Raw genomic sequence first — 26977 nt, 5'->3', positions numbered from 1 at the left:
AATAAAACAAATGATAAAATAAAAATCCACTTAATTGACTGATAGGCTTGAATTACTCATTGCCAAGTTTACAACTTTCCCACAACTCCAAGCATTCTTTCCTTAAGAGAAAAACAGCATTTTTTTCCTCTGACATGATGACCATGGGTAGCTTTCGAGGTGACTACAATTCTGTACTTTTCTATAACTTGCTGTAGACCACCTCCGCATTATAACTCCGAAATCAAAGCAACAAAAATCAAAGAATTGTACATATCCATACATAACAATTTTGCCAGATGCATCCAGAGAGCACTGGCCGTCCCAGAAATCTAAGAAGAGCTCCTGAACCAAAGATATTCTAACACTGCTGTCATCCCAGCGACCAGCGCCAAACCCTGCCCAATTTTCCTGAAAAGAGTTTTCATATATTTTCTTCCTTATAATTTCATTTCTATGGTCGTAATTGGACCCATTATCACTTCACACCAGACTATTTCATCAGATTTCTCAGCTATGGGTATGCCCTCTTGTTCATCATCTCTCAAATGTACCACCTCAAATGTATCACTCCCATTGCCAAAAACCTTTCTCTTTAGTAATGTAAAGGCAAAGTTTCTTAGCATGAAATTCAAGCCTCTGGCTTTGGCTAACTCCCTGCATCTGAGATTCATTGCCACTAGAGAATGACAGGGGTCTTGGCTCATGCCATTGTCCCCTAAACCAGTGATTCTCAAAATTGGCTGCACCTGGGGAGCCAAAGCAACTAGTGATGGCTGGGTGCCTGCTACAGTTTTTATGTGCCCAAGATTCAGATGTTGAAACTTAATTGCCAATGCGATGGTATTGAGAGGTGGGACCTTTAAGAGGTGGGGTGATTAAACTGCAAGGGCTCCTCCTTCTTGGATGGAATTAAAGCTTCATGAGAGCCTTTGGCTCTCCTGCCCTTCTACCTTCCGCCACATGAGGGCAGCGCATTCCTCCCCGCTGGAGGCTGGAGCAGTAAAGTGTCATCTAGGAAGCAGAGAGCAGCCCTCACCAGACAACTGAACGTGCTGACACCTTGATCTTAGTCCTCCAGTTTCCAGAACCATAAGAAATCGATTTCTGTTTTTATAAGGTACCCAGTCTCAGGTATTCTGTTATAGCAGCACAAACAAGGACAATTCCCCACCCCCAACAAAGTTTCCTCAGATGAATCTATTGTATGGCCAAGGCTGAGAACCACTGCCCCAAATTCCTACAGCCTGTAATTGTCAGACTTTATTGTGCCTCAAAATCTCCTGAGAGAGGACCTTGTTAGGACACAGATGGCTGGGCCCCATTCCCAGCGTTTCCGCTTCTCCAGGTCTGGAGTGGGGCCTGTGAAATTTGCATTTCTAACAAGCTCATGGTGCTGATGATGCTGACCCAAGGAACTCACTTTGAAAAACACTGGTCTATAGTCACAACTAGTATTATATAGTATAGATATATGCACTTTATGAATATAATTTTTTGAGACAGGGTCTCACTCTGCCACACAGGCTGGAGTGCAGTGGCATGATCATAGCTCACTGCAGCCTCCTGGGCTCATGCAATCCTCCCACCTCAGCCTCCTGAGTAACAGGGACTACAAGCACACACCACCTCACTGGGCTAATTTTTTGTATTTTTTGTAGAGACAGAGTCTTACCATGTTGCCCAGGCTGGTCTGGAACTCTTGGACTCAAGCTTCTGTTTTCCGGAATCTCTTCCACATTTATGAATCAATCCACAGAACATCTTAAAGATGATCTTGTTCAGTTGCCTTTTTATAAACTGAGACCCAGAGTGGGGAGATGATTTTCCCAGAGGTTCCAATGCTTAGTGGCAGAAATTGGGCTAGGATTCAAAACTCCTGACTCCCTCCCCACACCCTATGCAGTTCAGTACTCTTTCCACCTCCAATTAGAATGGGCGTTCTTGGCTTGAAGAGATCACTTTTTTTTTTTTTTTTTTTTTTGAGACAGGGTCTCTCTCCGTCACCCAAACTGGAGTGCAGTAGCACAATCTCAGTTCACTGCAACCTCCACCTCCCAGGTTCAAGTGATCTTCCTGCCTCAGCCTCCCAAGTGGCTGGAAGCACAGGCACACACCAGCAGGCCTTTTTTTTTTTTTTTTTTTTTTTTAGTTGAGACAGGGTTTCATCATGATGTTGGCCAGGCTGGTCTTGAACTCCTGACCTCAAGTGATCTGCCCACCTTGGCCTCCCAAAGTGCTGGAATTACAGGAGTGAGCCACCACGCCTGGCCTTGAAGAGACCACTGTTGTTTTAAGGCTTCCCACAGTTATCTAGCAAGCCTAGCAAAGTGCCTTGCCCATGTGAGTAAGCTCTTGAAAAACATTTTTTTAAATTTCATCTTACTAAATACTCATCCCCATACTTTTACTAAGTTGGCTTTGGCACTCCATGAACTGTTTCCTTACACTTCAACAACTGGGCAGCTCTGCTCCAATCAATTAGCCCTGGAGCAAATCCCTCAGATCAGCACGCGTGCTGCTGTTATCTGCTATAGGGATAATCACAAGCACATAAGGAAAACTTACGGGGGTTTAAAAGTGGCAGAAATGATAACTAAGTTTATAAGGTGACAAAATTCAACTTTCAAGCTGTATGTCAGAAAATATTTACAAAATACCCTAAGTCCCATTTAACACCAACACAACACTGCAGCCATAACAATCAGGCAGTCCAAGAACTATAAAGTGCATTGCTCTGGTGGTTTGAATATTTATGCCATTTTTTCATGGTGAGGCGCTCCTGGTTCCCTAACAGAAAATTCAAAAGTAGCTGGATTAAGTGTAAAGAGGAGATGGAGGGGAAGATGAAGAGGAGCCCATGGGTGGCAAGAAGCAGGTGGGTGAGCAACAAGTGGGCAAAAGGATGCTGTCACATGCCTGTCCCACAAGCCACTGCCACTACACCACCCCTAGTACTTCCAGGTACTTACAGCAATTAGGGAGCATGACTACGCTAAGCCCAATGACTAACCCAGCCTGCCTATACCTGGGAAACAAACATATTATGATTTGGTTAGATGGTGACTTTTGCCATCTTTCCAACCAACAAGAATTGCTGTAAAGTCACATCAGCTGCAGGATTTGGTGTCAACTGTGAAGCTGACTGAAAGAAGTGCAGTGGCAGTGCCACCATTTGGCTCACTACTGGCATCATCTGGCCACTGAATCCCAGCTTCCATCACAAAATGGGACTTGAGGGAGAGGTTATTTTTATCCTCTTTCTCCCTTTCCTCATCAAAATCTGCATCTAACAGGTGGTACCACATATATAGTCAATTCAGGAAAGCAATGAAAGTAAGGAAAAAACTGTCTAACAATAGATGTAACAACGAGTATACATAACAGATGTGCACACAAATAATTATTTCCAGTATACGAAATAAAGTTTAATAAGTTAAACAAGCCAGGAATTTGAGACCAGTCTGGACAATATAGAGAGACCCTGCCTCTACGAAACTAAAACATTAGATGGGTGTGGTGGTGCACACCTGTAGTCTCCAGCTACTCAGAGGCTAAGGCAGAGGGATTGCTTGAGCCTGGGAGGTCAAGGCTGCAGTGAGCCATGATCATTCCAGCCTGTGTGACAGAGCAAGACACCATTTCAAAAAAAAAAAAAAAAAAATTAAACAGCTGAACTCTATAACCAACTCTTCCCTTTATTGGTATTTTTCAGATAATCGCATAAACTATGAAGTTTTTCACCCTGGGTCTTATCACAGTCCTGACAGACAACCACTTCTTTAAGATACCTGGGTGTTAGCCGGGCACGGTGGCTCACGCCTGTAATCCTAGCAACGAGAGTGAAACTCTGTCTCAACAACAACAAAATATCCAGGTGCTTGAGTGATGGCTCCCATTTGCCTTCTAATTCTTGATGCCTTCTCAGTTTTTTCTTTCTTTCTTTTTTTTTTTTTTTGAGATGGAGTTGTTTTGCTCTTGTTACCCAGGCTGGAGTGCAATGGCGCGATCTTGGCTCACCGCAACCTCCGCCTCCTGGGTTCAGGCAATTCTCCTGCCTCAGCCTCCCGAGTAGCTGGGATTACAGGCACGCGCCACCATGCCCGGCTAATTTTTTGTATTTTTAGTAGAGACGGGGTTTCACCATGTTGACCAGGATGGTCTCGATCACTTGACCTCATGATCCACCCGCCTCGGCCTCCCAAAGTGCTAGGATTACAGGCGTGAGCCACCATGCCCAGCCCGAGCTTTTTTGTTTCCCTTGTTAGTTGAGACGTCCCTCTTAGACCTGATTCTCCCCTCACCCCTACTACCACATACCACAGAATGTCCTGTTCTCACTGCCAACTCAAGAAAGCAATGCAAACTTGTAATTGCTCATCATAGCTACCCAGTTCCAATATAAAGAAACCATTTACGTTAATGCCTATAAAAACTGAATCTTTTCACACATGTTTACTGGAGAGCTGTCCATATGGAGTAAGTATATGGAAGTTCTGACGTTGGGTCTATGCTTCTACAAGCCATGCAATAATGGCCTTTAGCCCAAAGCAATCGAACTCTGACCTGGATATTGGCTTGGAGTTGGCATATGTTCACCAACTGTCACTGTTGCTGGCACAACACAAATGTAAGGATCAAAAGAGGGCCCTATTTGGTTGTAGGGCAGGGAATTTGTCAAATCTGGGACTCCACTGCAAAGATGGCATGATGTTTCAAGGGTGGCATGCGAAGTCCCTGCCCAGTGCTCCCACTGACCTATCTGCTGACTACTGCGCAACTAGACATGGCACTGGAGGTACTGGGGAGCTCTCCTGGAAGCTCATACTTTCCCTTTTCAGGGGCTCATGCCACAAGTTACATCACTCAAGGAGAAACACGTCTTATTTTACTCAATCTGAAAAACAAACACTGGATTTATTTATTTATTTATTTATTTATTTATTTATTTATTTATTTATTTATTTGAGACAGGATCTCACTCGGTCTCCCAGGTTGAGTGCAATGATGCGATCTCGGCTCACTGCAACCTCCACCACCCAGGTTCAAGCGATTCTTCCACCTCAACCACCCGAGTAGCTGGAAGTACAGGCGCATGCCATCATGCCTGACATATTTTTGTATTTTTAGTGGAGACAGGGTTTTGCCATGTTGGCCAGGCTGGTCTCAAATTCCTAGTCTCAAGTGATCCACCCGCCTTGACCTCCCAGAGTGCTGGGATTACAGGCGTAAACCACCACACCTGGCCACAAACACTGGACTTTAATCCCCAAGGTAATAATAAAAAGTTCCCGATCTAGACTTTGTATTTCTGAAACCCATATATTTGAAGAGTTTTTTTCAACTAACACACTTTTTTTTGAGCAGTTTTAGGTTTACAGAAAAACTAAGCAAGAAGTACTGAGTTTCTATATACCTCCTTAGCATCCACTGCCCAGTTTCTCCTTCTATCAACATCTTGTACTGATGTGGTACATTTGTCCCAATTGATGGGCCAACGTTAATACGTTATTATGAACCAAAGTCCACGGTTTACATTAGGGTTCATTCTTTGTGTTGCGCATTTCATAGGTTTGGACAAATGTTGAAGGGGTTCTTTAATATCTTTATGGCTCATTCTGAAAAACAATAAATCACCTTATCTCAGGACAATCTTAATTGCTTTACAGTTATCAAAGGAAGTTTTCTAGGAATATTATAATGTAAACTATTCACTTATTTTGAATGATTCATGGTTTCAAAGACAGTCATAACACTGCCCAGCAAGTATATTCAACTTTGATCATCCAAAAACCAAAAACCATCCTTTCACAATTCTCCAATCTCCAGTACAGCTCGAAACTGGAAGGGAGTGTGAAGAGTGTTTGATCACAGGAGAAACAGACGCCAAGACACCATCTGACATGTTGGAATTAGTCTGCTGCCCTCTCGGTCTTGAGAAGTTTATAAAAATGGCTTTCTCATGAGAAAGCAGAGCAGTGCAAGAGAAGTGACATCCGGAGACGGGAAAGACATGGAGGAGGAAAGTCAGGGAAGGAAGATAGGGCAGAAACAGTAGAAATCGAGAGTGGCAAGAGGAGACTAGATGTATACCAAAGTAGTGGCAACAGAACAGAGAGAGAGCCAGCAAAGTATTTTTTGACACTTGGATTTTTCTAGAAGGTGACAAAAGAAGGGACAAACTGCACCTCAATGAAGTAGACTTTAAATTGCCCAATAATTATTAGTTCGATTAAATATATCAATGAGGGTAATAACAGCATATGAAAAGCTTGCTTTGCACCTAAATGTGTAAAGATAGTACACCTTTCATGCACAGAAAATTCACTCTGAAGCCTTCAAATCTTTTGGAAGCCTCCAGGGATAGAGTTATTAATACATAGTAATTTTATATAGAAACATATATACACACACTAGCTGGAGGGATGGATGGATGAACGATTACATAGATTAGACAGATAACCTTTATTCTCAGTCTTCGTTTTTACTTTACAAATCAGTATGAAGCAAAATTCAAATTTTACTCTTCCTGTTCCTGGGGGATTTGACATCTCACTGTAACTACTTGGGAAGAACATACACTGCTTTTCTATCAAAATTGTTTTTCTTTTGGGTGTAATTTCTCTTCAAGTACATAATGAAACTATTTACTAAGTAGCTTACTTGCAGAGGATCAGGAAAAGATTCTAAAAAATCAATACCTAGAATTTCTCTGTAATATTATTTTAAATATAGAGACGACAATTGTATTTTGGACATAAATCTAGAGGAAGATCCACAAACTTTCAAATCCGAGTTTTGAAAATGGCTCTCACATTTGAAAATGGCTTTCCCCATGTCTGGGGAAAGGGGTGGAGGAAGAATGTTACTGGAAAAGGAGCAGGGGTAAACTCATGGGGGTGATAAAGACATTCCACGTCCTGATTGGGGCAGTGGTTTCATGGGTATATACATCTGTCTAAACTCATCAAATTGGAGGCTTTACTTGGATGCCGGTTTTTGTACCTAAATCATGATCAGTAAAGTTGGCATTTTAAAAGTGGCTCTAACAAAGGCCATCTGCTATAAGATGCAAGTATAAACTTTCACTTCCTCATATGAGTTTGGCTGCCTGTTTTCTTTCCTTCGTGTGATTAGCTGTGCTTAGTGCATTGGAAAATTCCTTCTTTAAAAGAGGCAGACCTTCTGTGGCCCAGAAGAGAATGGGTCTAGGGTTTGAAAACTTGTGTTGACTCTGGTTGGTATCTGAAGGTGTGGAATCTTTGACAAGCAACTTAAAGTGTCTCTTCAGCTTCTAGAAGCTATGTGGCTAAGGACTTTATCTTTTCATTGTTGTAGGTGAACTGAAGATCATTTACAGGATAGTTGCTAGAATGTGTTGAAAAACAGTTTGCTAAGTCGAATGTCTAAATCCACTGCTTTGGCTTAGTGATACAAATATTTTTGGACTGATAATTTGCATGTTTGCCTCTGTGTGTGTGTGTGTGTGTGTGTGTACACTCTTTAGTTTCTGAGAAGCCTGGGGGGAAACCTGTTACTTCAGTCCATCTGGCCACCTGAAAGTACACGTGATTGATTATGTCTGTAGGCACACTTGCAATCAGCTTCCCAAACAAGAATGATGCGTAAAAGTAGACCTGGCAGAGTACAATGGAAAACCAATCCTTAATGTCTCATAAATCATACATTTCAAATCTGACAATAATCAAACAGCCTAATCCACACTCTAAAACTAAAAGTGAGTTACAAGACTTACAAATTAATCAAGTATAGACATTAATTTTGTGCCATCCTTGTCAAAACAATCTTGCCAATAAAGACTTTGCATTTTCAGCTATCATTTCCTTAGTATTGAAAAGGGAATTTAAAATCTTGTGAATATTACAAATTCTTGTGATTAGAAAGTCTATGGAACAGCTCACACCTGTAACCTCAGCACTTTGGGAGGCAGAGGCAGGCAGATCACCTGACATCGGGAGTTCGAGACCAGCCTGGCCAACATGGTGAAACACCATCTCTACCAAAAATTAACTGGGCGTGGTGGTAGATGCCTATAGTCCCAGCTACTGGGGAGGCTGAGGCAGGAGAATCACTTGAACCCAGGAGGCGGAGGTTGTAGTGAGCCGAGATTGTGCCATTGCTCTCCAGCCAGAACAAGAGTGAAACTGTCTCAAAAAAAAAAAAAAAAAGTCTATGGAACATTTAATGTCTTGCAATAGGAATAACATCCAGAGAGTTGTTATGTGAGTAAATAGAAGCAGTAAAACGCTGACGAGATACTTATTATTTTGATTGTTCTTTTCTTTTTCTAGGTTTCAATGCATTTCCAAAACAGTCCACGGGTATTTTCTATCTGTGTCTTTTATATCTATAGTAGTTCAAAAATGAGGCAGAAGTAAATCTCAGTGGTTTAAATACAGAGCGAAATCTATTTTCAGAAGAGAAAAACAGTGTACTACGGGAAGCTGGGGAAGAGTTGGTCACTTACTGACAATGTACATATCCATTAGCAGGCAATAATAAGGAACAGGAGCAAAAACTACTGTCTTGCAATAGGAATAACATCCAGAGAGTTTTTATGTGGGTAAACAGAACATCAATTCTACAAGCAGTAACATGCTGACAAGAGATACTTATTATTTTGATTGTTCTTTTCTTTTTCTAGGTTTCACTGCATTTCAAAAACAGTCTACAGGTATTTTCTATCTGTGCGTTTTATATCTATAGTAGTTCAAGAATGAGGCACAAGTAAATCTCAGTTGTTTAAATACAGAGGAAAATTCATTTTCAGAAGAGAAATACAGTGTACTATAGGAAGCTGAGGAGAGTTGGTCACTTACCGACAATATACGTATCTATTAGCAGGCAGTAATAAGGAACAAGAGCAAAAACTACTTAAAAATACACCCCTAGGCAAGAGTACAATTCTCTCACTTGTTCAAATAGTGAGCCCTTGGCAATAGGTATCCATATTCATTATTTCATGTAGCTTTAGCATTTTCTGGGACTCTGGCTGTAAAGAAGGGATGATTTTGTGTTCACAGGTTTACATGCATACATAGCCTATATAATCTCTGTACATAATTTGTTTAATCCTATTTTGTCAATGCCATTTCTGTATGGAGTGACTACAACTCTTTTCACTCCACACCTGCCCTGGAGATCAGCTTCCCTGCCCAACCTAGGCTGAAAAACAGCCCTGGCCCAGCCCAGGGTGGGGTAATTGTAACACTGGAAAATGGGGACAAGGGCAAGACGCAGTGGCAGATGCATGTGATAGAGGGATATGGATACATGGAGAGCCTGGAAAAAGGAAAGTGGGTGCGGTCTGGTGGACTGAAAGAAGAGTCACCCTAAGAGTGCAACAGACACAAAGAGAGTGTGACTCTCACAGCTATAGAAAGAAAGAAAGTGGGGCAGGAGAAAAGGGGGAAGAAAGAGAAATAACTGATTTTTTTAAGAATGCCAGATTAAGGCCGGGTGCAGTGGCTCACACCTGTAATCCCAGCACTTTGGGAGGCCAAGGCGGGTGGATCACCTGAGGTCAGGAATTTGAGACCAGCCTAACCAACATGGTGAAACCCTGTCTCTACTAAAAATGCAAAAATTAGGCGTGGTGGCACGTGCCTGTAATCCCAGCTACTTGGGAGGCTGAGGCAAGAGAATCACTTGAACCCGGGAGGCGGAGGTTGCAGTGAGCCAAGAGAGTACCACTGAACTCCAGCCTGGGCAACACAGCGAGACTCCATCTCAAAAAATAAAAAAGAATACCAGATGAAAACAATAATTTCATGTATATTTGTGCAGCTTAATGATACCACACTGCATGCATTTACTATAATTTAACTTTCCACCTTACTTTGGAAGCAGATGCAATCTTTAAAATCTCTATCCCACAATTTCAACAGATATCTCCCTTTATAAAGAAAAAAATACTTTCATGAAGCAAAAGCTCTAATTTTGATCTTCCAGGCTACTATGTCTAAAGACTCTTTTTTTTTTAAGACTCTTTTAATGTCATCTTTCGTTTTTGTACCTATAGGCATACTTCATATGCCTTGGCACTTGCCTCATAGAAGAGAGGAAATTAAACTGAGAGCTAGATGCATCCAAGGGGTTCCTCACCACCAAATGTTCAATTTCAATAGAGCAAGTAACATGAAAAATTCCTGTACTGCCCACACTTGCTCTGAACATATTCTGAAATTAGGAAATATTATACTTGGCCTTTTAGTATCCTTTATAGTATATTCCCAACAGAAGAACTTGTTCTTTTGAGGGACAGGCCATGAAAAAGTTCTTGACTGTGAGGAATCTTTAGGAAATAAAAATTTATCTACCTATGAAGACAACCTAAAAATTCAAGCTGGAACTCTGATTAGCACATTAGGTGCTTGGTCCCTTTGAGCCTCAGTTTCCTCATCTGTAAAATAACAGGGGGTAGGTACTGACAGCCTCTTTTAGCACTGAAACTCGATCATTCAAGCTGGAAGAGGAGATATTTAAAGGAGCTATCCTTAAGCTTCTTTACACAGCTGCCAGGAAGAAGCTATAGCATAGTTCTCCAACTACCTGGCAGCTTTCCCTTTTCATGGGTTAAGACCGTGACTTCTATCTAGAGATGCAGCAATCATTCAGAAAAAAATCTCCTAGTCATTTTTAAAAGAAAATAATAGACTATATAAGTTAGAGGTTGTACAATGGGCTTGAATCCACCATTTTTAGAAAGTACTGCATTTTTAAAAGACATACAAAATACTGTCATTAATTTCTGGATGGTGGATTATGACTGAGTTTTGTTTTCTTCTTGAAGTTTTTCTATATTTTCTGCATTTCCCTAAAATAAAAAAGTACTATTCTCATTGAAAAATCTGATTTTCAAAAGGATCATTCATTCTTGCAAATTCTATCAAATTTTTCAAGTCTACTCTAGAATGAATCAATGGGTGATGGGACAAATCAGATGTCTATACACACTGGTTGATTACCCACGTGGCTGATTGCTGTCGTAGAATCAGGACATTATTATTATAATCAGAATCTATGGCTCACAGTTCTATGTGGAAATCAAAACACACATTTCATCTGAATAACATTTTTTTCCAGCATCCTGGCTCTTGAGAATCATGGTTAAAATTCCTTTCCAAATTGAAGTAAATGAAATGAAACATGCGGTCCTTTTCCTGCCCCCCCCCGTCCCCCCAAAAAATGCTTTCCAGACAAAATGATTGTGATTGGGCTGGTTTTTAAATGTTTCCTCTTTTTGTGCTCTGAAACAAAACACATCAAAACTTAAAATATTTAGTTGTCAAAACAAAACACCCCCATACGGAAAACACAAGTATGAATTTGATACCACGTATTACAAAAACAATTTCCATAGCAAGCACAAATGTTTAAATTGTGTAAAAAGAAGACAAAAACCAAATGCTGTCACCCCTAAGTTCCACAGGACAGCACTAAGAAAGGTGAAAGGTGATCTACCGAAAGGATAAGCACAGACTTCCGTAACTTCCAGGTTTATGGTTATCAAAGCACAGCCTGGAAAATTCAGGTAAGACAGAAAATGGAGTTGAACAAAATGGCAATCACTGTTTCGATTTGAGTATATCTCCAGAACAAATTCCATGTAGAATTAAATTCTCATCAGCTGAGGAAGGTACAGCAATTCACCTCTCTATTCTCTACCTGAATATAACCCATCATCTACTTCACGTTACCTCTCAAATTTTTTTTTTTTTTTTGAGGCAGAGTCTTGCTCTGTTGCCCAGGCTGGAGTGCAGTGGCACAATCTTGGCTCACTGCAACCTCTGCCTCCTGGTTCAAGCTATTTTCCCTGCCCCAGCCTCCGGAGTAGCTGGGATAATAGGTGCCCACTACCACATCCAGCGAATTTTGTATTTTAGCCATGACAGGGTTGGCCAGGTTGGTCTTGAACTCCTGACCTCAGGTGATCCACCCGCCTTGGCTTCCCAAAGTGCTGGGATTACAGGCGTGAGCCACTGTGCCCAGCCTGAAATTACGTTTTACCCAGGACCAGTTACCCTCCTTTCTCCAAGAAGCTCAACTTCCAAACTTTAGAGTAAGCAGCAGAGTGGCTTAATTGTGGGACATCATTTCAAATCCCAACTCTGCTGCTTATTAGTTGTGCAATCTTAGACAAGTTACCTACCAAACATCTCCCACTCTCATCTGTGAAATGTGCATCATAACTGCAGAGTTGCTGTGAGAATCGAGTTAGACAATGGGTGTATATTTAATTGTGTGCTTCCTGAAATTTTCGTAGGTGTTCAATTAATGTTGGTCCCCTTTTCCCCCTACTCCTTGTCACTTACTCCAAGTATGATCACATTTAATATTCATGGTTTTAATTACTCTCAGGCAAACCCAATGGTATATAAGACTTATAGTAATTTTCATTTTGTTAAGATTTTGACTGATGCGTGCAGCAAGGGAGATAATACGTAGTTGTGCTTAAAACCATGAACTTCAAAGGAGTAATCATCTTAAATCTGATTTCTATTTCTAACCTTGACCATCTGTGAGGCCCCGGGCAAGTTCCTTTACCTCTCTGATCATGGTTCCTCATTTACAAAATGAAGATAATATATAATGTATACAAGTCTTCTGGCACAGAGTAAGTGCCATAAATGGTAGCTGTTATTTTCTTTTTTCTTTTCTTTTTTTTTTTGAGACGGAGTTTTGCTCTTGATACCCAGGCTGGAGTGCAATGGCGCGATCTCGGCTCACCGCAACCTCCCCCTCCTGGGTTCAGGCAATTCTCCTGCCTCAGCCTCCTGAGTAGCTGGGATTACAGGCACGCACCACCACGCCCAGCTAATGTTTTTTGTATTTTTAGTAGAGCCTGGGTTTCACCATGTTGACCAGGATGCTCTCGATCTCTTGACCTCGTGATCCACCCGCCTCGGCCTCCCAAAGTGCTGGGATTACAGGCTTGAGCCGCTGCTACTTTCTTTAATTCTTCAGGTTAGTATGCAGCAACCAGTCTTATTTATTTATTTAGAGACAGGGTCTCGCTTTATCACCCAGGCTGGAGTGCAGTGGTGCAATCTCAGCTCACAGCAACCTTTGCCTCCTGAGCTCGTGATCCGCCTGCCTCAGCCTCCCAAAGTGCTGGGATTACAGGCGTGAACCACAGCACCCAGCTGGAACTAGTCATTTTTGAGACTAATAAAGTGAGCTCTGCCAACTACTCAGTCACCTCAAGACACTGTTATTGTTCTCCACTCTCCTGGAATTATGTTCTACTACATTTTGTAGAGGAAATTACATCAACCTCAGCATTATCGACATTTCAGGCTAGATAATTATTTGCCGCGGGGCACTGCGCTGTGTGTTGTTGGATATTTAAGCAGCATCCCTGCCTCAACCAACTGGATGCCAGTAGACCGCTTTTGGCCAAAATTGTTAAGTGATCCCTGGGGGGCAAAAGTACCCTGTCTGAAAATCACGGTGGTGGCACTATCCATAAAGAGGGAATTTCTCCAGGCACTCAGGAAGTAGCGCTGTAGAAGATGTAAGGTTTATTTGAGCTGCTATTTAGGACTATCCCCACTCTTCTAGGCTCCGTCATCCATTACTATCCATAATTCAAAGTTGACCCCAGAAAAATATTTTGGGGAGGCCCAATTTGCCACCAGAGATGCATGAAGTCACAGGAAGGGATGTCAGCCATCCACTTCTCCCTACTCTATACACTAATACAAAGCTGAATATAAACATCAAGAAATCAGCTATGTCTTACTTTACATAAAACTTATTTTTTTAAAAAAGAAAAGGCCATAGACCCTAATATGACTTATAAACCATATGATTTCCCAAAATGAAAAAAAAAAAAAAACCAACACGTCTTCACTGAGAAGGCAAGGTACAAACGATGCAGTGAATAGGTGACCGAAAGAAACGCCCCCACTGTTTGCATGGTTGAAGCAGTTTACCGTATAGAAGGTTGCCATGTGTATGTACAAAAACTCCAGACAATTCTTGATTATTCACAACAGATTCATTGTCTATTTTTCATTGTCATAACTGCACCAGAAAGGCGGAAGCCATTTCTTATCAACCATATACCCCCGCACCCAGCACAGAGCCTCCAACAGAGGAGGTAACTCAGCAAATGTTTGTTGAATAAACGAACAGTCATGTATTCTGCTCAATTAAGTACACCACTGCCCAAAAAAGAAACTTTCTTTGCTCTTGTTCCACAGGAGCTAAAAGAAAAGATCTTTTAAGAGAAAATTATTATGGTCTACTCCCTTTTATCCCAAATCCAAACAACCAGATAGTTCAATTAACCAAAAAAAAGTTCAGTAGGCAAAAGTTGGGGAAAGCAGCCAAATAGATAAGGCCTAGAGTTCAAGCAAGCAGGAACATTTGGTTCAACTCCCACAAGGTTATAAAAGCCAGTCACTGGCACCAGAGCGGGGGAAAGGGAGAGGCAAGGGGAAGAGGGAACTAGGAGGTGCAGAGTGGGAAAACAGGCTTCAGTAGCAGGAGACTACCTTCCACGCCTTCAACAAACTTTTTTAATGCTCAAACTTTAGAGGTGAGGGTAAATTTCTTAGATGAAAACTTGATTTACAAATTTTCAAATGGGTATCAGTAAAAGTTATAAGTGCATCCAGCAAGAGAATTTGATCCGATTTCTGTTCATTCCTGAAATATCTTTCATCTTTTTTTCTTCCAGTTTTAGAGGGCAACAGATTCTCAAAAAGCCAGGTAAAATATACGCCATTTACACCTTTTGTCTGGAGAGAAACTTAAAGCCCATTTCCTATCAACATGCTTCTCTCTGTAAAAGACTTTTACCACTTTCTGCATTCGACTCCTCACAGAAAAAGAACATTAGGCTTAAGTCGTATTATAAAAATATGCTATTTTTTCTATTGTTATTGTAGATCTTTGTGACCAAAAATATATACTTCCTCTTAAACATTTCCAGTTTAATACTTCCAGTAAAAAATAATTATCTTGTTTTAGCAGTCCATTCATTTAATTTACATTTAACCTCCAATTCACTGCTATTATACAAGAGGAATTTCATCAATTCAAATCTCACACAATTTTTCTTAGTTTCACTCAAAAATCTAGACTTGGTTGAAAAAAATATTTTTCTTTTCTGAAAATTAAATATGGGAATGGTGGCCTAGAATTTCAAAAACCATATATGGTTATAGAATCTATATGGTTGTCTTAGGACTGTGTACTTATTGTGAGGTGGTTTGCACAAATCATGGCCTATCTGACCAATTTCCTGTTGCATAAAGATTATATTTGCCCTTAAAAATGTTAAATAAGCATTTTTAAAGACTGAACGTAAAGACTTGATTGGAACCTTATGTAACCAAAAATGAGAAAACACTGGAGTCTCACCACATAAAAGACAAATGCCTTGTTAATACGTACTCTTCTTAAACAAACATGAGCATGAGTTTGTAAAGGCAAAGCCACCATCCCAGAAGCCCTTGCTTCTTCAGTGTAAGGCTCGGGAGGGCCCAGTTCTTGGAGATGAGCTGGGGCGGGAAAGGCTTTACAAAATTCAAGGGGGGCCCATAATTTAAACTTGTGCTATTCTGCAAATGTTCACATTTCCAAGGAAGGCCATAACATTTACATTAAAACTGTCTTAATCAAGACGACGGAGAAAACTATTCCTGCTGTTCTATAAGCTTGCCATAGATTTGATAACCCAGAGAAGAATTACAAGCAATTACAAGATGATGGCTCCAATTAGGAAAACTGGATCTATTCCAAATCCAAATCAAAGGGGGCTCGGATAATCCCGAAGGGATAATTTAAATGAATACAAGGGGACTTCCAGCAAAGACATATGCTTATTCTACTATTTCTACTCTTCTGAAAACCAAGGGAAATGCTACAAGGATGTATCTCCTGCCCTTCAGGAAATTCAAAAACCAAACCTGGCATACCATTAATAAGCCTTGTCCTTTTCTTTTCCCAAGGGGTCTCCCTAGTATGGGCTTTTCATTGTAAAGGGCAATCAAAACAAACCTGAGAAACTCGCACATTCCCAAATGCAGAAAATAATACAGCGCTCAACACAAACGACACAACAGTCTTTCCCTTAGCCGTGATGATTTTTAAACCTTTACCTAGTCCTGGAACGACTAAAAGCAGAGAGGAACGGAACAGAAACTTCGAAAGCAGAAACCTCTCTCCCAGAACCTGCAACAGACGGCACCTTGTCAGGATTTCAGGCTTTTTGAGACGGGAAAGGTCACGCCTTGCAGTTTTGAAAACCCACCTTCTAAGGCTCAACGCCGGTGATAGAACCCTAGTGCTTCTCTAGATTCCACGCTGCAGCTGTAATCCCCCCTCTCCCCACCCCCACTCGCCAACCACCCCGCCCCCACCATCCCCCTTGGAGAGAAGAACCACAGCAGGCCCTCCCCCTCCCTCCTCATTCTGCACCCCACCCCCATCCTCCAACCACCCCCCCAGCATCCCCATCAGGAAAACCCAGGAGAGCCCCCTCACTTCTACTCCTTCACGTCGTCACCCCCGCCATCCTCCTTGAGCGAAGCAAGGCAGGTCTCCCACCTCCCCCCTCCACGATCCCCGCCATCCTTGATGGGGAAAACCAAGGGAGACGACCTCGCCTCATCCTCACCTGCTCCCCACAGCTCCTGTTAGCTATCCTGGCTGAGAAAACCAAGAGGTGTCACCACCTCGCCCCACCCCCACTGCCCGCCATCCTTGGTGACAAAACCAGGGCCCCCCCTTCACTCCCTTCCCACTCCTCACCATCCCCCCCCTGCACAGGAAAACATAGAGAGCCCCCATTTCACTCCCAATCCCCCCACCTCCACCGCACTGCCTCCTCATCCCCAACAAGGCGAAAACCCAAGGGAGGCCGAGGCACGCACCAGAGGGGACCTCACAGTCCCTCGTCCCGCACCCCGCAGCCCGGGACGCCCCCAGCCCCAGCGAGGCCGCCGAGGCCGCAGGTACCCAGCCCAAGAAGGCCGGGCAGCCGGGACCGCAGGGACCAGCCCCGAGCCTCGGCGGCAGCGGAGCAGCAGGGCAGCCGCTCCCCCGGGACCCAGGACGCGGGCGGGCGGGAGGCACATACGCACGCACACGCGGAGAGAAACCAGGCTTACTGCGTGGGGATGCTCGCCCGCGCAGCTGTCTCGGCGGCGGCGGCCGCTGCCTGCACCGAGGCCGAAGCGCGGCGGTGGCAGTGGCGGCGGCGGCTGCGGACTGAGCCCCCTCCGCCGGGCGGTGGATGTAGGGCGCGGGAGGGGCGCGAGGGGAGGGGCGCACGCGGGGGAGGCGGGGAGGGAGGGTGGGGAGAGAGCAGGAGCGCGGGGGCGGGTGCGGCTGGCCCAGGGCGGGGCGGGGCGCGCGCCGGGCCGGGCTCTGCCCACTGCACTGGGGCTGCGTGCGGGGCGCGCGCGCGGGGGGCGGCCTGGCGGGCGCGGGGAGGGGGGCGGCTCTCCACGCACCCTGCGCGCCCACATGCCCCCGCCACTGGAGAGGCCCGGCTGCTTGCCAGGCTCGGGCGCGCGGAGAGGGTGTCTGCGGGGACGCGGTGGCGTGCTCTTTCCCCAGGACCGGCTCGAACGTGAAGGCCGGGAGGAGGGCGGGCCGGAGGCGCCCGGGGCCACCTCCCACGCGCCGCGGGCCTTCGAGGCCAGAGGGAGTCACAAGTCACTGCAGGCGGTTGGGACTGGGGAGGTGGGAGCAACAAAGACAGCCGAGTGAGGGTGGCGTTTCGCCTCACCCGGGGCCTCGCTAAACTGCGCACTCCCTGCAAAGCGGCCCGGGTTCGGGACGCACGCCGTTTCGGCCCCCGACTGCGGAACCCGGTGGCTCGGAATGGCGGTGAAAGACCCACCGACGACCCCTCCCCTTAGTAACAAGCCTGTGGGAGCTAAAGAAGCCCCATCCATAATCCCAAGGCCACCATCCAGAGCGTTTTAACGTCACTAAGAAAGCACCGATGGCAAAGCGGCGCGTGATGTCTCATTCATTCACTCAGCATTCAGTTTCCTGAGCCCTCACCATGTGCCAAGCACAGTGCCGGACGCTGGTGATAACAGCATTGTCTGTAGACAGTACCCTTCCTGCCCTGGGAGCTTGTAATCTAGTGTGGGAGACAGACAATAAAGAAGTGAGAAAATAATCAAATTTGGATAAAGCCTGTGCAGGAAAAGTGCAAATAGTGTGTTTAGGAAAGGAGAAGGTGACGTTTTAGCTGAACCCTGAAAGATATGAAAGAGCCAGGCAAAAGCTTGCCAGAAATCAAGCCAGAAGGAGGGACCAAATCTTGATGCTTTGGAACTAAAAGGTGGTGATTGTGATTGGCACCAGGAGAGTTGGGTAGAGTACCAGAATGTAAGGCTGGACAGGTTGACAGGGACCAGATCGTGGATTGCATGCTACGGGCAGGTGTAGTCCATGGACAGGCCACTTCATTCGAAAATCAATGGAAGGGCATTGATTGAGTGGCTTAACCCCAAGGCATGACATAGTTCAACTTATATTTAACTAAACTTTTGTCTTTTGGGATGATTGTAGATTACATGCATTTGTAAGAAATAATACAGAGAGATCTGGGGTCCAATTTCCCCTAATGCAAAACTACACCACAAGATAACCAGAATATTGACATTAATACAATCTACCAATCTTATTTTGATTTCTCCAGTTTTACTTTTACTCGTGTGTGTGTGCATGCACATGTGTGCATGTGGTGTGTATGTTTAGTTCTATACAATTTTATCACGGTGGCCTCTTTGCACCACCATGGTCAATGTATAAAACAGTTTCATCATTGCAAGGATCTCACCTGTTGTATTATAGCTATAAAATAGCAATAACCATCTCTTCAGTTCCCCTAGTCTTTCACCGCTGGCAACCACTAATACATCCTCCATTTCTGTAAGTTTGATATTTTGAGAATGTTTTGTAAATTAATCCATACAATATTCATTTTGAGATTTGCTTTTTTCACTCGGTTTTGAGTCTCTTGAGATTCATCCAAGTTGTTGGGTGTTTCCATAGTTTGTTCTTTTTCTTTTTCCAGATCTGATTTACATTTTTAAAAGACCACCTTGACTACTGTATGGAGAATGGTTCAGAGGAGATTAAAAATTGAAACAGGGAGATTAATTAGGAGGCTTTCTCAATAGCTCTATCAAAGCTGATGGTGGTTTAGATTAGGGTGGTGCTAGTGGAGGGAAGTGGAAGGATTTGATGGAACGGGGTTGCAGACGGAATTGGAGTTGAAGTAGAGACAGCATAGGGTAGACAACTGTTTCGAGGCCTTCCATTGTAAAGGGGAAGAAAAATGGAGCAGAACTGGAGGAGCGAGAAAGGACAAGAAAAGCTGCATGCAGTGGCTCATGCTTGTAATCCCAGCACTTTGGGAGGGCAAGGCAGGCAGATCACGAGGTCAGGAGATAGAGACCACCCTGGCCAACATGGTGAAACATCATCTCTACTGAAAATACAAAAATTAGTTGGATGTGGTGGTGCATGCCTGCAATCCCAGCTACCTGGAAAGCTGAGGCAGGAGAATCACTTGAACCCAGGAGGCGGAGGTTGCAGTGAGTCGAGATTGCGCTACTGCACTCCCGCCTGGCAATGGAGCCAGACTCTGTGTTTAAAAAAAAAAAAAAAAAAAAAAAAAGAAAGAAATTAAGAAAAAGAAAAAAAGGAAAGAAAAGAAAAGATTCCCTTGTCTGTTTGTGATTTGAGAGATGGCAGCCTGTTTGTCAATAGTTGAGGGATAATCAGTAGAGGGGCGTGTGTGAGGCATGACAGAAGGGTTTACTTTTTTTCTTCTTTTTTTCTGAGATGGAATCTCACTCTGTCACCCAGGCTGGAGTACAGTGGCAAGATCTCTGCTCACTGCAACCTCTACCTCCCGGGTTCAAGCAATTCTCCTGACTCAGCCTCCCAAGTAGCTGGAACTATGGGTGCCCAGCACCATGCTCAGCTATTTTTTGTATTTTTAGTAGAGACAGGGGTTTCATCACATTGGCCAGGCTGGTTTCGAACTCCTGACCTTGTGATCTGCCCACCTCGGCCTCCCAAAGTGCTGGGATTACAGGTGTGAGCCACCGCATCTGGACTGACAGGAGGACTTACTAAAGGAGTCAAGTCTCCTGCCTAGGCGAGATGGAATAAGGGCTGGATTTGTGGGGAGAATTGGCTCTCGATCTGCCGAAAGTCATTCTTCACTGTAGGGAAGACCATAGAGGTAGATCATGATGGCAGGGGCGGGTGTAGGGGCAGTGGTGTACATAGATTCAGCAAATAGATCCTCATGACTCCTATTTGCCTCATGTTGCACAAACTGGCTGGTGGTCTCCCTTACCAGAGAACCAGCAGCATAAGCCCTTATAAAGTCCCCTTCTCTACCCCTGGCACCAGGGCCCTGGGTTTTCTCTTTTCCCCTTCTAAACCCTCAGAAGCACTGAAATTTGTTCCTTCTAGATGGCAAGAGAAGTCCTGCTCCACTGCCTAGGAGAAGAGGAAGCCAATCTGCCCCCACTCCATCATGGAAAGGTGCTGAACAATTAGCTCAGCCACAGACAACTCTGAACCCCATACCAGCCCTGCACCCAGCCCAAAAGAAACAGCCAAGAGTCACCCATGATGGCAGGCTCTGGATAGAGGACCTTCTCTCAGGGAAACTTCTGGCTATTCTTTGGCATTCAACCAGTGTTAGTTGTGATTCATTCCTCTCAAGACTTTTTCTGTCCTCCCTCTTCCTTTATTCATTCTTCCTTCTTTTCTTTCCCCATTGTCAACCCCACCCCCATCTCTGCTCAACTCCTACCTTCCTTCCTGCCTCCTCCACTTATTTCCTCCCTTTCTCCCTCATGCAGATATTGGTGATAGTCTAGGTACAGGGCATGCTGTCCTGCCTCCCACGTTGCCCCAGTTTAATCTGCGCCCAAGGCCAGCCCTGTCTGCCTCTTTTAACACTTCATCTCCTTGAGTCAGATGCAATTTCTGTGCGTCATGGAAACAACAGCTTTCCACTGAAAGCATGTAAGGGACTGTAGTGTGTGTTGCAGAACAAGCAAAACGAATAAAAGGAAAGGGGTTGCCCAAATTTCAAACTTGTGTGCTACATTGTGGTAATGTTTTCAGCATTAAAAAGTAAAAAGAAATTAAATAGACTAAAATCAGGTAGTGTGATCTCAGATCTGATCTTTTGCATTTCTGTTTGAGTAAGGAAAAGGGCATGAGGAAAATAGCCTTCGATTTCAATAGAATTTAAAACACTATTGGAAGGAAATATGGAGCATTTATCAGCACACAAAGTAATCAAGTCCTTTACATTCTTTTCAAAAAGTACCATTAGAACTAATAATTCTACATTATTGAAAATGTATTATGTAACAGACAGTTTGCTTACATCATTTTATTTACTCTTATACATTAGATACTTTACAGATGAGGAAACTGAGCCTTAAGCAACTCGAACAATTCTGGAACCAGTATTTAAAACCAAGCAGCATAGCTCTAGAGCCCACAATCCAAACCTCTATACCGTACTTCTAAAACAATGAAAGAAGAGTGTTCATCACTTTTATTACAGTCATCCAAATGGCTGCTTCTTTCAGGCAAGTGATTTTTTCCCACAAAGTGGTGCTAAGTCCTTCATCTGACTTTCTCAATGGAACCCACAGGGAAGCAGTGGATCCATTTCATAATCTCACATGTCCCATCAATGGTGGAGCCCAAAACAACTCCCAGAAAACCACGTCTACTTCTCCAGACAGCCTTACTCCTGCCTCTCCCCAGCCTATTAGGCTTTCAGTCCAGGATCTAGAAGGATCTCCAAAAACATCCTGTGAATTCCCCTCTTGAAACCTTAGTTACTACCAGTCCTTCTGCCTAGAACCGTTTCAACCACTTCCGGGACATCTCAGCGTGACACAGCAGTTCAATCTCAATAGGTCTAAAGCTGAACTCTCCCCTACCTGCCCCAACTCTGACCTATTTTTCTTCCCATATTACCTTTTTCCATTAATGGCACACCACCCACCCAGGTGGCCATAGTAAAAGCTTCTATTACTTTTGACTCTGTCTTTTTCACATCCCATAGGTCAAGTCCTAGAAATTCTACTTCTGAAATAGTGAAACCTCACTGTCTCTTTCAAGCTGTTCCTGACCAACTCAGGCAGAATCCAGTTCCCCCGTAGCATTTGGTCATGCCGATAGCACAGCAGGTAATCGTGGCATACCTGGTCATTTCATGTGTCTATTTTCCCCAGCAGATCATAAGCTCTTTGAGGGCAAGCAATGTATTTTCCTTGTTTATACTTCCAGTTTCTTAGAACATGGTAAGCATTAAATTATAGTAGTTTTTTGTGTTTGTTTTTTGTTTTTTGAGATGCAGTTTCACCCTTTTGCTCAGGCTGGAGTGAAGTGGCGTAATATCTGCTCACTGCAACCTCCACCCACCGGGTTCAAGGGATTCTCCTGCATAGCTGGGATTATAGGCACCTGCCACCACACCTAACTAATTTTTTGTATTTTTAGTACAGATGGGGTTTTGCCATGTTGAAAACTCATTATGGTAAAATACAAACATATGTGTAATAGAGAAAATAATGTAATGAACTTTCATGTACCTAACACCCAACTTCAAAAATTATCAACACATGTTCTATTTCATTTTATTTATAGTTCTCCTACCAGTTCCCTCTAACACACATACACCAGATTATTTTAAATCAAATGCAAAACATCATGTCATTCCATCCAGAAATATTTCAGTGTCTATTGCAAAAAGAAAAAAATGCTTTTCTTCTTTTTATAACATAAGAACAATATCATTATCACACTTAGGAGCAGTTAGCTCAAATTCCTTAATACCGGCAAGTATCCAGTCAGGGTTCTGAATTCTCCAGATGTCTCCCAAATGTTGTTTTTACAGTTCATTTATTTCAACCAGGATATTTTTTTGTGACATGTAAAATTCGTACGAAATTCACATTTCGGTGTCCAGAAATAAAGTACTGTTGGAACACAAGTACATTCATTTGTTTACATATTATCTGTGGTTGCTTCCTCAATACAGCAGTAGAACAGAGTGGTTGTGACAGAGATCAGATGGTCCAGGAAGCTGAAAATACTTGCTGTCTGCTTCTTCAAGGGAAAAGTTTGTTGACCCTTGATATAAACAGTTTCTATTTTGGTGACCTGGTCATCTGTTTAATGCTAAGTATCTTTCCACTTCAAGAAATATCTTTTTTGCTATCATTTCTAATTGACAAATAATCATTGTACATCATTGTATACAATGTATTTCAATACATGTAGACAATGTGTAATGATCAAATCAGGATATTTAGCATACCAATCACCTCAAACTGATATTTCTTTTCTTTTCTTTTCTGTTTTTTTGAGATGGACTCCTGCTCTGTCGTCCAAGCTGGAGTATAGTGGCACAATCTTGGTTCACTGCAACCTCTGCCTCCTAGGTTCAAGCAATTCTCTTGCCTCAGCCTCCCGAGCAACTGGGATTACAAGCACACACCACCATGTCTGGCTACTTTTTTTTTTTTGTATTTTTAGTAGACACGGGATTTCACCATGGTGGCCAGGCGGGTCTGAAACTCCAAACCTCAGGTAATCCACCCACTTTGGACTCCCAAAGTGCTGGGATCACAGGCATGAGCCACTGCACCCAGCCTGATCACTTCTTTGTGTTGGCAACATTCAAATTGACTCCTGGCTTTTTGAAAATAGTTGTTAGCCATAGTCACCCTACAGTGCCATACAACAGAACTTAGTCCTCTCATCTAGCTGTAACATTGTTTGCATTAACCATCTTCTCACTACTACCTTTCCCCTTACCCTTCCCAGTCTCTAGTAACCACTATCTACTCTGTACTTACATGAGATTAACGTTTTTAATTTCCACATATAAGTCAGAATATGCAGTATTTGTCTTTCTGTGCCTGACTTATTTCACTTAACACAATGTCCTCCAAGCTAATAATGTTGCTGTGAACGACAGGGTTTCGTTCTTTGTTTATGGCTGAATAGTACTCCAGTGGGGTGTGTGTGTGTGTGTGTGTGTGTGTGTGTGTACCGCATTTTTCTTATTCATTCATCTGCTGATGGACACAGGTTGATTCCATATCATGGCTGCTGTTGCTGCAATAAAACTTGGGAGCGCACATTTCTTTTTGACATATTGATTTCATTTCCTTTGGATATATACCCAATAGTGGGATTTCTGGATTATAGGCTAGTTCTATTTTTTATTTTTTGAGGAACTCCTATACTGTTTTCCATAATAGCTGTACTAATTTACATTCCCACCAACCATCTACAATAGTTGCACTTTCTCTGCGTCCTCCCCGGCATTTGTTATTTTTGTCATTTTCATAATAGCCATTCTAACTGGGGCAAGGAGACATCTCATTGTGCCAGCCACAATCTTTTAAAGTCCCATTTATTACATTTGGTTACTATGTCTCTAACAAAGGTTCTTGGGTGAATGAATTCCCTCTACCTTCTTTCATCCATTTCTCCCAAATTTTACCTGTTTACAAAGATCTCTCTATCTGATATTGGAACCTGCTCAAACTCTTTTGTCTAGCTCTGTCTTTCTTTTCTTTTCTTTTTTCTTTACTTTGTTTTTTTGTTTTGTTTTGTTTTGAGATGGGATCTCACTCTGTCACCCAGTTGGAGTCCAGTGGTGCGATCTCGACTCACTGCAACCTCAGCTTCCCAGGCTCAAGTGATCCTCCCACCTCAGCCTCCCGAATAACTGGGACCACAGGCATGTACCACCACACCTTTCTTCTCTCTTTTTCTGTAGCACATATCATAACTGCCTCTCACCCTTATTACATTTAATCTTATATTAAAGATATTATGAAGGCAGCTTATCTCTCATGTAAAGTTTTCAGCTTCTTGAGGGTAAGTAAAATGTCTCACTCAGTATTGTGTATTAAAATCGCAATTACTTTTGCACCAACCTAATATCTAGTGGCACCAAGAATAGGGCCTTGCTCCATATTAGACAACCAAATAAATTATTTCTAAGCAGAATGGAGTTAACAATTAAGACCAGCATTCATAGCATCCTTTATCTCCCTCAGGTATAGTCTAAGCACCATGAGCCTTGAAATCTTGCAGATATGGGTTCAAGTCTACACTTGGCCTCGGTTGGTGGTGTGGCCCAGGGTAAGTTACAAACTCAGGTGTGTTCGAACATTTTTGCCCACATGCTTCCTAAAATAATTTTGAAAACCTATGTGCCCCCACATCATTCAATTTAGAAATAATTGATTTGGTTGTCTGAGAAAGGCCCTGTGCTTATGCCACTAGGTACACAACAGTGAGTGAGACATTTTACTTACCCTACCATTCACATTATAAGCTGATGTCTCAACTTTTTCATCCCATGTTTAAACAGTTACAAAACGAAGTCATTTTGGGTGTATAGTATATATTGACATTGTAAAATGATTACATCACTTTTTTATTCTATCCAATTAAATTGAAATAGAGTAGTTGTTTCATACCCGCCATTACCCATTAAATATTATACATGATTAACCTCTTTAACAGTTGTAAATTTTACATTGCTCCTTTTTGCCTTAAAGTCGTATCTCCATTCACTACTTTTACAGAATTTTGTACTAATGTAATATATTTTACAAGTATAAGTTTGTTTTTCATCACTCTATATACACCTCTGCAATGCAAATATGTACAAAAATAAAATTTTAAAAATTATTTCACCATAAAGTTCTGTGTGTTAAAAATAGTTTTCTAGGAGATGGAGTATAAAAAAGTTTCCTGGATAGAGTTATCTTTAGTACACAATTTAATCAGAATAACTTAAATATTTTACAAGATTTGAAAAATAATTTAAATGCACAATGTAAAGTTTTTTGAAATGTACTTTTCGGAGATGGATGAAGTCTTGTCCAATTAGTTCATGCATTTGTGGATAAATATTGCTTATTGTTAGAATGAGACAGTGTTCCATATCCATTTTATTTTGACATTTTACATGTTTAAAAAATATTAAGGTTAAGAAGCTTTGTTCACATAAATAGCTAGAAGGACGTGAAAAGAGCTCGTCTCACAGTGTTAACGTACAAACTTTGTATTTCTTCTGAGTTGTATACCCAAAATCCAATCCCATCATGATCTATTGTCAAAAATTAATTTTAATGATTTATTGGTTGACAATTCTATTAGATCGTTCAGCGTTTTTTTTGAAGACAAAGAATTGGAAACCACCTGTGTTGCAAAAGGTCTTGCTATGCAGGTTCAGGGTCACTCATTTTTCCACAACACCCTTGTTTTGGCTTCTCCCTTTGTTTGGCGCAGGGAGGTTTATATCCCCTGGGGCAATAAGCCAAAGTCAGATTAGTGATGGAGAAAGTGGTTGTCTTTCTTTTGTAAAATGGGAGAAGGGCTGTTGGAAAAAAAGGAAGTGGAAAAGGAGAATCCATCTGCCTCAAACACTGCTTTCTCAGGCAGATCAATTTTTAAAAGTTGAGGGTGTAGAAATTGATTTCTTCACAACTGAATGTGCCCACAGACTCCTAGAAGTTCTTCATGTATCCCCAGTACGACTTAATTTACTTCGCCTCAGTTTCCACATCTGAAATTCAGGGCTAGCATTATCTAAGTCACAGGACTGTTGTGAGAATGAAATCAAATTACCTACCACATGTAATTACCTAGCACAACATCAGAAAGATACTAAGTGTTTGGGAAATATTAGATTCTTACTCCACCTTTCCATCTTGACAGTCCTATTTTTACACAAGTATGATGGATTATCTTTAGCTTTTTTATAGTCTTTTAAAAAAAAGAATAAAAAGGTTATGCTGTTAGGCCAAGATTACAGATGAAATTAATAAATGTGGGCTGTAAATCTAATCAGCACGCTTCCCCATATATTTTTTTAGGCTTTCAGACATTTCTTAAAAAGGAAAGTACAAACAATAATATA

At 42.5% G+C, this 26977-nt stretch overlaps 1 protein-coding gene across 16 annotated transcripts in view; it reads right to left on the bottom strand.

Moving 5' to 3' along the window:
* The window catches only part of FHL1 (four and a half LIM domains 1), a 66037-nt gene extending 48444 nt beyond the window's left edge, over positions 1–17593 (bottom strand). For 6 of the 16 annotated variants that reach the window (XM_078364121.1, XM_002763310.6, XM_078364134.1 and 3 more), the window contains exon 1: positions 17124–17225. The gene's annotated coding sequence lies outside the window, so the exon portion shown is untranslated. Of the gene's footprint in view, positions 1–16112; positions 16186–16264; positions 16333–16886; positions 17226–17468 lie in introns of those variants that run through there. The other 10 variants (XM_078364125.1, XM_078364130.1, XM_078364136.1 and 7 more) reach the window with 4 other exon arrangements.
* Positions 17594–26977: the final 9384 nt, after the last annotated feature.

The sequence above is a fragment of the Callithrix jacchus genome, chromosome X (assembly GCF_049354715.1).
Source record: "Callithrix jacchus isolate 240 chromosome X, calJac240_pri, whole genome shotgun sequence".
Taxonomy (NCBI): domain Eukaryota; kingdom Metazoa; phylum Chordata; class Mammalia; order Primates; family Cebidae; genus Callithrix; species Callithrix jacchus.
Note: the sequence above shows the minus strand (reverse complement) of the source record. Positions and strands in the feature narration are given on the sequence as shown.